The following is a 13,640-nucleotide window of genomic DNA, read 5'->3' as shown; positions in this document are numbered from 1 at the left end:
AAACAGCGAGTCAGATTTTCTGACTCCAGCCGTCCTGCAAACATATATTTTCAGGGCCCTGACTATGTCCAACAACTTGGAGTCCTCCAAGTCACCAGCAGCCGCAGGTACCACAATAAGTTGGTTCAGATGAAACGCTGAAACCACCTTAGGGAGAGAATGAGGACGAGTCCTCAATTCCGCCCTGTCTGAATGGAAGATCAGATAAGGGCTTTTACAGGATAAAGCCGCCCATTCTGACACGCGCCTGGCCGAGGCCAGGGCCAACAGCATGACCACTTTCCATGTGAGATATTTTAACTCCACAGATTCAAGTGGTTCAAACCATTGTGACTTTAGGAACCCCAAAACTACATTGAGATCCCAAGGTGCCACTGGAGACACAAAAGGAGGCTGTATATGCAGTACCCCTTTTACAAACGTCTGAACTTCAGGAACTGAAGCTAGTTCTTTCTGGAAGAAAATTGACAGGGCCGAAATTTGAACCTTAATGGACCCCAATTTTAGGCCCATAGAAACTCCTGTTTGCAGGAAATGCAGGAATCGACCTAGTTGAAATTCCTCCATCGGGGCCTTACTGGCCTCGCACCACGCAACATATTTTCGCCAAATGCGGTGATAATGCTTTGCGGTTACATCTTTCCTGGCTTTGATCAGGGTAGGGATGATTTCATCCGGAATGCCTTTTTCCTTCAGGATCCGGCGTTCAACCGCCCTGCCGTCAAACGCAGCCGCGGTATCTTGGAATAGACAGGGTACTTGCTGGAGCAGGTCCCTTCTTAGAGGTAGAGGCCACGGGTCCTCCGTGAGCATCTCTTGAAGTTCCGGGTACCAAGTCCTTCTTGGCCAATCCGGAGCCACGAGTATAGTTCTTACTCCCCTCCGTCTTATAATTCTCAGTACTTTTTGTAAGAGAGGAAGAGGAGGGAACACATACACTGACTGGTACACCCACGGTGTTACCAGAGCGTCCACAGCTATTGCCTGAGGGTCCCTTGACCTGGCGCAATACCTGTCCAATTTTTTGTTTAGGCGGGACGCCATCATGTCCACCTTTGGTTTTTCCCAACGGTTTACAATCATGTGGAAGACTTCTGCTGAGGAAGTCTGTTTCCCAGTTGTCCACTCCCGGAATGAACACTGCTGACAATGCTATCACATGATTTTCCGCCCAGCGAAAAATCCTTGCAGCTTCTGCCATTGCCCTCCTGCTTCTTGTGCCGCCCTGTCTGTCTACGTGGGCGACTGCCGTGATGTCGTCCGACTGGATCAGCACCGGCTGACCCTGAAGCAGAGGTCTTGCTTGGCTTAGGGCATTGTAAATGGCCCTTAGCTCCAAGATATTTATGTGAAGTGATGTCTCCAGGCTTGACCACAAGCCCTGGAAATTTCTTCCCTGTGTGACTGCTCCCCAGCCTCGCAGGCTGGCATCCGTGGTCACCAGGACCCAGTCCTGAATGCCGAATCTGCGCCCTCTAGAAGATGAGCACTCTGCAACCACCACAGGAGAGACACCCTTGTCTTTGGTGACAGGGTTATCCGCTGATGCATCTGAAGATGCGATCCGGACCATTTTTCCAGCAGGTCCCACTGGAAAGTTCTTGCGTGGAATCTGCCGAATGGAATTGCTTCGTAGGAAGCCACCATTTTTCCCAGGACCCTTGTGCACTGATGCACTGCCTGGTTTTAGGAGGTTTCTGACTAGTTCGGATAACTCCCTGGCTTTCTCCTCCTGGAGAAACACCTTTTTCTGGACTGTGTCCAGGATCATCCTTAGGAATAGAAGACGTGTCGTCGGGATCAGCTGCAGTGCTACACTCACATCACTGATCCCAGCAGTGTCAGGCGGCAGTAATACCACAGTACATGTCTGATGCTCAGAGACTGTCACTATACAGAGATCCTGCAGTGCTGCACTCACGTCACTGATCCCAGCAGTGTCAGGCGGCAGTAAGACCACATTACATGTCTGATGCTCAGAGACTGTCACTATATACAGAGATCCTGCAGTGCTGCACTCACGTCACTGATCCCAGCAGTGTCAGGCGGCAGTAATACCACAGTACATGTCTGATGCTCAGAGACTGTCACTATACAGAGATCCTGCAGTGCTGCACTCACATCACTGATCCCAGCAGTGTCAGGCAGCAGTAATACCACAGTACATGTCTGATGCTCAGAGACTGTCACTATACAGAGATCCTGCAGTGCTGCACTCACATCACTGATCCCAGCAGTGTCAGGCGGCAGTAAGACCACAGTACATGTCTGATACTCAGAGACTGTCACTATATACAGAGATCCTGCAGTGCTGCACTCACGTCACTGATCCCAGCAGTGTCAGGCGGCAGTAAGACCACAGTACATGTCTGATGCTCAGAGACTGTCACTATAAATACAGAGATCCTGCAGTGCTGCACTCACGTCACTCATCCCAGCAGTGTCAGGTGGCAGTAATACCACAGTACATGTCTGATGCTCAGAGACTGTCACTATATACAGAGATCCTGCAGTGCTGCACTCACGTCACTGATCCCAGCAGTGTCAGGTGGCAGTAAGACCACAGTACATGTCTGATGCTCAGAGACTGCTGACACGTTCCTGTGTAGGCTCGGGCTGATTCTAAGTTGACTGTATGCTCCTGCTGGTAACAGCCCTTTCCCTGGTGCACAAGCACGTGACTACACAAGGGCTGTGACGACCACACTGAGCAGCTGCAGTGTCAGAACTTGGTAGGTGCAGAATCTCTTTTGTCAGGAATCGACTCACCGCGGCTGCATCTGTCCGTCGGTGTGGACTCCGTCCGGGGTCCCTACGTTTTGCTGTCGCCCGTCTCCCTGCCGCCAGGTGTCATCCCGGGCATAGGAGCGCTCCTGTTGTCAGTTCCCGCTAGGCCGCGGCATGGGCGCCGTCATGACAGTCTCCCTCAGTTTGAGTGTGGCAGCCAATCCGGAGCTTGGCCGCACCTCCTCGTTCCACTCCAGCCAATGCCTGCACACCAGGGGGTATATCAGGAGCTGCAGGGTGAACCTGTGGTTGTCCTGAACTTTGTGTCACTCCTGCGACCATATGTCTGGATCTGCTCTCCTGGTTCTCCGTGTTCCTGGTTACCTTCCTGTATTTCCGTGGAATTACAAGCACCAGCTTTGCCTGCGTTTGTTATCTGGCTCCACACCTTCTACAACTACAGTGTGCTCCAGCCATCAGCAGTAGAGACTCTCTCTCCAGGTGCATTCCATCACCTCACCTGTGAATCAGCCTGCAAGCTGCCTGTGCTTTACTATCTGCACTGTGAACTTTACACCAAGTCTCCTGCATTTGCTACCAGGTTTGCTACCAATAACACTATCTCTGCTGGCTCCACGTTTTAAACAACTCTGGTTTCCATACCAGTTCACTAATCAACTGTACAGTCATATTGCGTTACCATAGACTCTCAGCTTCCACGCTGAACCATTACCATTGCATCCTTTATTGTTTGTTTTCTGCAAGTATCCCTGCTGCCTTATTGTTTGACTTTACCTGTAATAAAACATCATAGCGCACATGCGCAGAAACCCAATCCAGCCTCCTCACTTTTTCCACCCTACCTCCACTGACCCACTAGCGCCCCCTCCGGGGACACAAGCAAAACCGAACCTGACAGTAAGTTCAGGAACGGTGGTCAGAGTGTGGGGTCAGGGGCCTTACAAAATCTGGTCTCCCGCTTGGATGGTCAAGAGGCTGTGCAGCAGCAGATGTTCCAGTTCCTGCAAGGGATGTCCTCCCGGATTGATACACTACAACAATCCCTGCCTAGTGTACTTGCTTCTCCAGTTCCAGTTACCCCAGCACCCGCAAGTGCTATGAGTTCTTCTACGCCGGCTGCATCAGCTCCAGTGTCACGCTTGCACCTGCCCATGCCCAGCAAATATGATGGCAGTCCGAAGCTATGTCACGGGTTCCTTAACCAATGTGAAATCCAGTTTGAATTATTATCACATAATTTCCCCACGCCAAGATCCAAGGTTGCCTACATTATCTCACTGCTCTCTGGTTCTGCCTTGAGTTGGGTGTCTCCTCTGTGGGAACCTACTGACCCTCTGAATTTGTGTCAACCTTCAGACGCATCTTTGACGAACCGGGTCGTGCAACATCAGCCTCTGCAGATCTTATTCAGCTTCGTCAAAGTACCCGGAGCATGGGCCAATATGTCATCCAGTTCCAGACGTTAGCCGCAGAGATTCAGTGGAATAACCAAGCCCTGGTAACAGCCTTCTGGCATGGACTTTCGGATCGGATCAAGGATGAACTGGCAACCCGTGATATCCCTGAGCAATTATCTGAACTTATCTCTCTGTGTATCAAGTTGGACTCTCGCATTCGCGAACGCAACAGTGAGTGTGCTCGTAGTGAGCCTCGCAAACCAAGAATGGTACCTTCAGTACAACTTCAGCCTCCATCTTCTGATGATACTATGCAAATTAATAGGTCCCGCTTAACTCCTGAGGAGCGGTCAAGAAGACTTCGTGAGAGACTGTCTTTTTTGTGCGGCTAAAGGTCACCAAATCAATTCTTGTACAGTGCGTTCGGGAAACGCCAGATCCTGACTTGTAAAGGAGGAGAAAAGTTGGGATCTTCTAGACAAGCTCCTTCAAATCAAGATCTTGTTCTCCCTGTGACTTTAGAGACTACGGCTGGACTCCAATCTGCAACTGGGCTGGTGGACTGTGGAGTAGCTGGAAACTTCATCGCTCAAGCTGCAGTAGATAAGTTTCGTTTGCCAGTCCGCGAACTCTCATATCCTGTCTACATCACTGCAGTGGATGGTAGCCAAATTTCCAAGGGTAATATCTCTCACCAAACCAGGCCAGTGGTACTGGGAGTTGGGTTCCTGCATTCCAAATTACTAAAGTTTCTAGTTATTTCTCAGGCAACCCAGGAGATTGTGTTGGGTATGCCCTGGCTCCAGCGACAAAATCCACAGATTGATTGGTCTACGTTACAACTCACTTCCTGGGGTTCACATTGCCGTCAGTCCTGCTTAGCCCAAGTTTGTCCTATAAAGTCTTCTGAAGTCAAAACCCAATCAAGTCTTCCTGTGGCCTACCAAGATTTCACTGACGTCTTCAGTGAAAAGGCCGCTGATGTTCTGCCGCCCCATAGAGAGTGGGATTGCCCCGTTGACCTCATTCCCTGCAAGAAACCACCTAGGGGGCGTACTTATCCGTTATCTGTTCCTGAAACCGAGGCGATGAGCGAATATATCAGGGATAACTTATAGAAAGGATTCATCCGCCCCTCATCTTCACCCGCTGGTGCGGGCTTTTTCTTTGTTAAAAAGAAGGTTGGCGGATTACGTCCATGCATTGACTACCGGGGTCTCAACGATATTACCATCAAAAACAGCTATCTATTACCTCTCATCACTGAATTATTTGATAGAGTCAAGGGAGCCCGCATATTCATCAAGTTAGATCTCCGCGGTGCCTACAATCTCATCAGAATTCGTAGTGGTGACGAATGGAAGACAGCCTTTAATACTCGGGATGGTCATTACGAGTACCTGGTAATGCCAATCGGGTTAAGCAATGCCCCAGCAGTGGTCCATCACTTTGTTAACTAAATCTTCCCTGATGTTCTGTATAAGTATCTCGTAGTTTACCTGGATGATATCCTCATCTTCTCCCAAGATCTCTCTTCTCATCGTCTACAAGTCCGTAAGGTCCTCCGACGTCTTCGTGAGAACCGTCTCTACGGCAAGTTGTCTAAGTGTACTTTCGAAGTTCCTTCTATACCCTTTTTGGGGTATATAATTTCTGGATTGGATCTCCAGATGTACCCGACAAAGTTGGAAGCTATTGCCAATTGGTCCATTCCGAGTACTCTCAAGTCCATTCAGCGGTTCCTGGGATTAGCTAATTATTATAGGAAGTTCATCCGAGGATTCTCAACTCTCATTGCTCCTATTACCAGCCTAACTCGCAAGGGGGCAGATCATTCCAACTGGTCAGAAGATGCCTTGGCTGCGTTTCAAAAAATCAAGCTGCTTCATGTCCGCCCCAGTTTTGTCGCAACCAGATGTTAATGTTAGGCGCCGAGGGTCCGCCCGTCAGTGCGGCCCGGCGCCTAGCAACTAGGGATGCCGCATGCGGACAGCCGCCGGCTCCCTAGCAACGTTAGACGCCGGGCGCACGGAGCCGCTCAGACCCTAGCAACGGGGACGCCACTGTCGGACCACGTTCCCCGTTGCTGGGTCTAGATTAATCACCTCATTGGTATCCTGGCCGTGCAGCATGCAGCTGCACGGCATGATTGTTAATTACCCTGTCTGGCTCCTGATTGGAGAGCTCCCAGTTAAAAGCACTCTCTGGACTTCTCACAGACGCCGGTAATAGCTTCCTGTTTGCTGTGTCTGTTGCAGAGAGTTTTCCAGTCCTGTCTATCCGGTCGTTCTTGTCCTCAGTGGTCCAATACTCGGAAGTTGTCATCTTTTCCTGGAGTCCTGACCGAGCACCTTTAACATCCTGTGGTGTTCGTGAGTCGCGGCGTAGCCGTGTGTTGCGGCTTGACCGCTTACTATTTATTATTTGGTTATATTGTGTTTCGGAGCTTTTGCGGAGGATTCCGCTCCCACAAATCCACTCTGGTATCCAGCGGTGCTGGATAGGAGTAACGGATTCGTGGATTTTTGGTTGTCCTTTTCCCTGGCGGTTTGTCCGCACATACTTTTGGTTTAAGTTAGTTAGCTTGTAGCCCCTGGCCTGGTTGCTTAGTCAGAGGGCCCCTTGTTATCACCCTGTCTCGGATTTCCCTTTGTCTCCCATTAAGACCTGAGGGGGCATCGGAGTTGGGCAGACATAATCCGCCCTTCAAACGCGGCTGCCATGGGCTCAAGCAACCATAGTCTCGCAGGGGATTTCTGATAACACGGGCGAGACAACGGAGTTAGGGCGCCAGGGGTTACTAGGCTATCCTGCTCCCGTAACCAGCATTCCATTCCAGTACTCTGACCTCCGTCATAAGATCACCTCTGGTCAGACGTACTGGTATCATAACATTATTACCGGCCAGACTAAAATTTAAAATTAAACAGGGTTTGATTTTTTCCCTTATTTCAGTTTGGAAGATTTGTCGGCCTCATGAATCCCACTGGTGTAGGGCCAAATCCTGGCCAGCTCCTAGTTAGTCAGATTCAAGAACTTACTCAGATGGTTCAGGATCTATCCCTTCGGGTGAGGTCACAGGAAGATCTGTTACGGACTTCCCCGAGGGTCGTTCCTGAACCAAAAATGCATTTGCCTGACCGTTTTTCTGGGGATAGAAAGCAGTTTTTTAATTTTAAAGAGTCTTGTAAACTTTATTTTCGTTTAAGACCAGTCTCCTCAGGTACGGAATCTCAGCGGGTCGGAATTATTATTTCTTTACTTCAGGGGGATCCCCAGACCTGGGCTTTTGGTTTAAGAACAGACGATCCGGCATTGTTGTCTGTAGACGCCTTTCTGGGGTCTTTAGGGCTATTGTATGATGACCCTGATAGAGAGGCATCCGCCGAGAGTCATTTGCGTGCTCTCAGACAGGGTAAGAATCCCGCAGAGATTTATTGTACGGAGTTTCGCCGTTGGTCGAACGACTGTGGATGGAATGACCCAGCCCTGCGCAGTCAGTTTCGCCTCGGCTTATCTGAGTCTATAAAAGACAGTCTCCTTCAGTATCCCGCTCCTGAGACTCTTGATAAACTCATGGAGCTTTCTATTAAGATTGATCATCGTCTCAGAGAGCGGAGGGCTGAAAAAGGAGCATCTGTCGGGTCTACTCCTGGTGTTTTTTCCATTCCTGTGGACATAGAGGAGCCCATGCAGATAGGTCTCTCCAAGCTGTCTCCTGAAGAAAGAACCAGAAGGCAAAATTCTGGTCTTTGTTTGAACTGTGGGAGTAAGGGACATTTTGCCCGTAATTGTCCGAACAAGTCGGGAAACGCCTCGACCAAGTGAATTGTGAGGGGGTTCACTTTGGTCTGCAGCTTATCTCCTCAAATAATTCACTGTTAGTCCCAGCTAAAGTTTCCTTTGGCAGCCTCTGTTCCTCGGTGTCGGCTTTTGTTGACAGTGGAGCTGCAGGGAACTTTATGGACTTAACGTGGGCCAAGGCCTTAGGTATTCCTCAGTTAGCCTTGGGTAGGTGTATCACCATGCATGGTTTAGATGGGAGTCCCTTGTCCAATGGGGTTATTTCTCTCTGTACACCTCCTGTACTATTTTCGGTAGGAGCTCTTCATTCCGAAAAAATTTAATTTTTTCCTTACCCATTGCCCAGCAGTTCCAGTGGTTCTGGGTCACCCTTGGCTGGCCTTTCATAATCCCATCATTGATTGGCAGTCGGGGGAGATCTCACAGTGGGGTACCATCTGTAATAAGGAATGTATTACGCTTCCCATCAGAATAGCTGCTGTCATTCCCGCACCCATTCCTGTGGAATACCAGGATTTTGTTGATGTATTTTCCAAGGGCAATGCGGACATTCTGCCTCCCCATCGGCCTTATGATTGTGCTATTGAGCTAATTCCTGGTGCCACTTTGCCTAAGGGAAGGTTATATGCATTGTCCGGACCAGAAACTGTGGCCATGAATGAATATGTTAAAGAAAGCCTAGGGAAAGGATTTATCAGGCCGTCTAAATCCCCTTTAAGTGCAGGCTTCTTCTTTGTGGAGAAGAAGGATGGATCACTCAGACCTTGCATTGACTTTAGAGCCTTGAATAAAATCTCAGTAAAAAATACTTACCCTTTGCCGCTGATTTCTGTCCTCTTTGATCAGCTACGTTCGGCTGTGATTTTTTCTAAGATTGACCTGAGAGGAGCATATAACCTCATCCGAATCAAGTCAGGGGATGAGTGGAAAACGGCATTCAGTACTCAGTCGGGTCACTATGAGTATCTGGTTATGCCATTCGGCCTGTCTAACGCTCCGGCAGTTTTCCAGGATCTCATTAACGATGTGCTCCGTGATTTTCTTGGAAGATTCGTAGTTGTCTATTTAGACGATATCTTGATATATTCTGACTCTATTGAACAACACGTTACCCAGGTGCGTCAGGTTCTAAAAAAATTACGTGAAAATCACCTATATGCCAAGCTGGAGAAGTGTGAATTTCATGTCACGGAGGTATCCTTTTTAGGGTACATTATTTCCCCTCGGGGATTCTGTATGGAACCGAAGAAGCTCCAAGCCATCCTTAGTTGGGCGCAACCCACCAACTTAAAAGCAATTCAGCGCTTTTTAGGGTTTGCGAATTATTATAGAAGATTTATTCACTCTTTCTCCGACCTAGTTGCTCCCATTGTGGCACTGACTAAGAAGGGAGCGGATCCATCCAACTGGTCACGTGAAGCTGAGTTATCTTTTCAGGCCTTGAAACAAGCCATTGTCTCAGCCCCGGTCCTCAGACATCCCAACCCAGAATTGCCTTTCATTGTTGAGGTTGATGCCTCGGAGGTTGGAGTAGGGGCTATCCTATCTCAGAAGGATCCGGATTCTCTAGAATTACATCCTTGTGCCTTTATGTCCAGGAAATTCTCATCTGCTGAATCCAACTACGATGTTGGTAACCGGGAATTACTGGCTATTAAATGGGCTTTCGAGGAGTGGAGGCATTGGCTTGAGGGAGCAACACATACCATTTCAGTTTTGACTGATCACAAAAATCTTCAGTACATTGAATCAGCTAGACGGCTGAATGCCCGGCAAGCTCGTTGGGCTTTATTTTTTACTCGTTTCAAGTTTATTATCACCTTCAGGCCAGGTTCCAAGAATGCCAAGGCGGATGCCCTGTCACGCAGTTTTCTTCCAGTTCATGATAACAGTCCTGTTACTCCCATACTTCCGTCTTCAGTCATTCGGGCAGGCCTCACACAAGATTTATTTACCCAGTTAAAGCAGCTTCAACATCAAGCTCCTGGAAATACTCCTGCTGGTCGTCTTTATGTCCCTGAGTTTTTGAGAGCAACTGTTTTGACGGAGTTTCATGATAGCAAAGTTGCCGGGCATCCGGGGATCGCTAAGACTTTGGAATTAGTCTCCCGCTCAGTATGGTGGCCTGGTCTTTCCAAAGACATTAAGGAGTTTGTTTTTTCGTGTCAGGTCTGTGCACAGCATAAAGTTCCCCGTTCCTTGCCTATCGGTCAACTTATGCCCTTGAATGTTCCTCTCAGGCCATGGTCTCATATTTCCATGGATTTTGTGGTGGACCTCCCTCTGTCAGCCGGATGCCGAGTCATATGGGTGGTAGTTGACCGTTTTAGCAAGATGGCCCATTTCATTGCCCTTCCCCGATTGCCATCTGCCCAGGGATTGGCAGTTTTGTTCCTCTGCCATGTTTTCAGACTCCATGGGTTACCCACTGATATTGTTTCTGATCGGGGTCCACAATTCATTGCACAATTTTGGAAGTCTTTTTGTGCCTCTTTAAAGATGAAATTGTCGTTAACGTCTGGCTACCATCCCCAATCCAACGGGCAGACTGAGCGAGTTAATCAATCATTAAAACAATATTTGCGTTTGTACTCGGCCAAACTCCAAAATGACTGGTCCGAGTTTCTTCCGTTGGCGGAGTTTGCTTACAACAATGCCTGTCATTCCTCCACCAATGTGTCTCCATTTTTTACAGTTTTTGGTTTTCACCCCAGAGCTAATTCCTTTTTTCAACATTCCTCTGTCTCCTCACTGACCTTGACCGCTCATCTCAGACTCATTTGGAGAAAAGTGCACCTTGCTCTCAGAAAAGTGGCATTTCGGGAGAAAAATTTTTCTGACAGGCTCCGGAGGCCGTGCACTTTTAAAGTTGGAGATAGGGTGTGGTTGTCGACTCGCAACATTAGACTTCGACAAACCTCAGCCAGATTGGGCCCTAAATTTATTGGACCATTTCATATTATAAAAAAAATCAATCCAGTTGCTTTCCGGTTACGTTTACCAAGAACTCTCCGGATCGGAAATACTTTCCATTGCTCCTTGTTGAAACCATACGTTTCTTCCAGTAGATTTCCTCGGAAGATCTCTCAGGGGAAATCACCAATAGATGTACAGGGTCAGCAGGAGTTCTTGGTGGAGAAGGTTCTCGATTCCAAGTTGTCCCGGGGTCGGCTTTATTTTTTGGTACATTGGAGAGGTTATGGTCCAGAAGAAAGGTCTTGGGTCCTGGATGAGGATCTCCATGCCCGAGGCTCAAAAAGGCATTTTTTCGAGAATTTCCTCAGAAACCTGGCCTTAGGGGTTCCTTGACCCCTCCTCAAGGGGGGGGTACTGTTAGGCGCCGAGGGTCCGCCCGTCAGTGCGGCCCGGCGCCTAGCAACTAGGGACGCCGCATGCGGACAGCCGCCGGCTCCCTAGCAACGTTAGACGCCGGGCGCACGGAGCCGCTCAGACCCTAGCAACGGGGACGCCACTGTCGGACCGCGTTCCCCGTTGCTGGGTCTAGATTAATCACCTCATTGGTATCCTGGCCGTGCAGCATGCAGCTGCACGGCATGATTGTTAATTACCCTGTCTGGCTCCTGATTGGAGCGCTCCCAGTTAAAAGCACTCTCTGGACTTCTCACAGACGCCGGTAATAGCTTCCTGTTTGCTGTGTCTGTTGCAGAGAGTTTTCCAGTCCTGTCTATCCGGTCGTTCTTGTCCTCAGTGGTCCAATACTCGGAAGTTGTCATCTTTTCCTGGAGTCCTGACCGAGCACCTTTAACATCCTGTGGTGTTCGTGAGTCGCGGCGTAGCCGTGTGTTGCGGCTTGACCGCTTACTATTTATTATTTGGTTATATTGTGTTTCGGAGCTTTTGCGGAGGATTCCGCTCCCACAAATCCACTCTGGTATCCAGCGGTGCTGGATAGGAGTAACGGATTCGTGGATTTTTGGTTGTCCTTTTCCCTGGCGGTTTGTCCGCACATACTTCTGGTTTAAGTTAGTTAGCTTGTAGCCCCTGGCCTGGTTGCTTAGTCAGAGGGCCCCTTGTTATCACCCTGTCTCGGATTTCCCTTTGTCTCCCATTAAGACCTGAGGGGGCATCGGAGTTGGGCAGACATAATCCGCCCTTCAAACGCGGCTGCCATGGGCTCAAGCAACCATAGTCTCGCAGGGGATTTCTGATAACACGGGCGAGACAACGGAGTTAGGGCGCCAGGGGTTACTAGGCTATCCTGCTCCCGTAACCAGCATTCCATTCCAGTACTCTGACCTCCGTCATAAGATCACCTCTGGTCAGACGTACTGGTATCATAACAGTTAACAAGCCATTTGAGTTGGAGATAGATGCTTCCACAGTAGGAGTTGGAGCTGTTCTCTCCCAAAAGGGAGCTGATGGGAAGGTTCATCCTTGTGGATTCTTCTCTCGCAAATTCCTTCCTGCAGAAGCTAACTATTCCATTGGAGATCAAGAACTACTGGCGATCAAGCTGGCCCTTGAGGAATGGAGGTATCTCCTAGAAGGGGCAAAGTTTCCATTCAACATCTACACGGATCATAAAAACCTGCTCTACCTAAAGGCAGCCCAATGTCTTAATCCTCGCCAGTCCCGGTGGGCTATGTTCTTCTCCCGTTTTAACTTTAAGCTTCATTTCCGCCCAGGTTCTCAGAATACCAAAGCAGACGCTTTGTCTATGGAATCCGAAGAAGAGATGTCCGATCCAGTTCTGCATTCCATCCTGAATCCAGTTGTTTTTGCCTCATCTCAAGTTTCTCCTGCTCCGCCTCCTGGTAAGACTTTTATTTCCCCTGAACTCCGTCCCAAGTTGCTGTCTTGGGTTCATCAGTCCAAATTCACTGGGCATCCTGGTGTCCTAAAGACCTTCAAGTTCCTCTCCGAGACATACTGGTGGCCGAAGATGAAAGTCGATATCCAAGACTTCGTGGCATCCTGCCCTAAGTGTGCGCAGCACAAGACTCCTCGTCAGTCTCCAGCAGGTCAGTTACAGTCATTATCTGTTCCCAGTCGTCCCTGGTCACACTTATCCATGGATTTCATCTCTGACCTTCCCTCTTCTCAAGGATTTAATACCATCTGGGTAGTGGTTGACAGATTTACTAAAATGGCCCATTTTGTTCCACTCCAGGGTCTTCCTTCCGCACCAAAGCTTGCTCAAATCTTCCTACGGGAGATTTTCCGCTTACATGGACTACCCACTGAAATTATATCTGACCGTGGAGTTCAGTTCGTGGCGAGGTTTTGGAGAGCCCTTTGCTCTGCCATGCAAGTCAACCTCAAGTTTTCATCAACCTACCACCCTCAGACGAATGGGCAGACGGAGAGGGTAAACCAAGAGTTGGAGACCTTTTTAAGACTTTATGTTTCCTCTTCTCAAGACGACTGGTTGGATCTGCTCCCGTGGGCTGAATTTGCTCACAACTTCCGCTACCATACTGCTACAGAAACAACTCCATTCTTTGCTGTATATGGACAACATCCCCGTGTTCCAGATTTCCAAGACCTTCCTAGCATCGATGTTCCTGCTGCCACTGCTGTTCTAGGCCAGTTCTCCTCAATCTGGAGGAAGATCCATGCTTCTCTCAAAAAGGCTTCCAGTCGATATAAGTTCTTCGCTGACCATAAAAGACGTGCAGTTCCTAGCCTGAAACCTGGTGACAAGGTTTGGCTTTCCACTCGGAACCTCCG

Source organism: Pseudophryne corroboree, chromosome 3 (genome assembly GCF_028390025.1).
Source record: "Pseudophryne corroboree isolate aPseCor3 chromosome 3, aPseCor3.hap2, whole genome shotgun sequence".
Classification (NCBI taxonomy): Eukaryota; Metazoa; Chordata; class Amphibia; order Anura; family Myobatrachidae; genus Pseudophryne; species Pseudophryne corroboree.
This window is presented reverse-complemented; position numbering follows the sequence as displayed.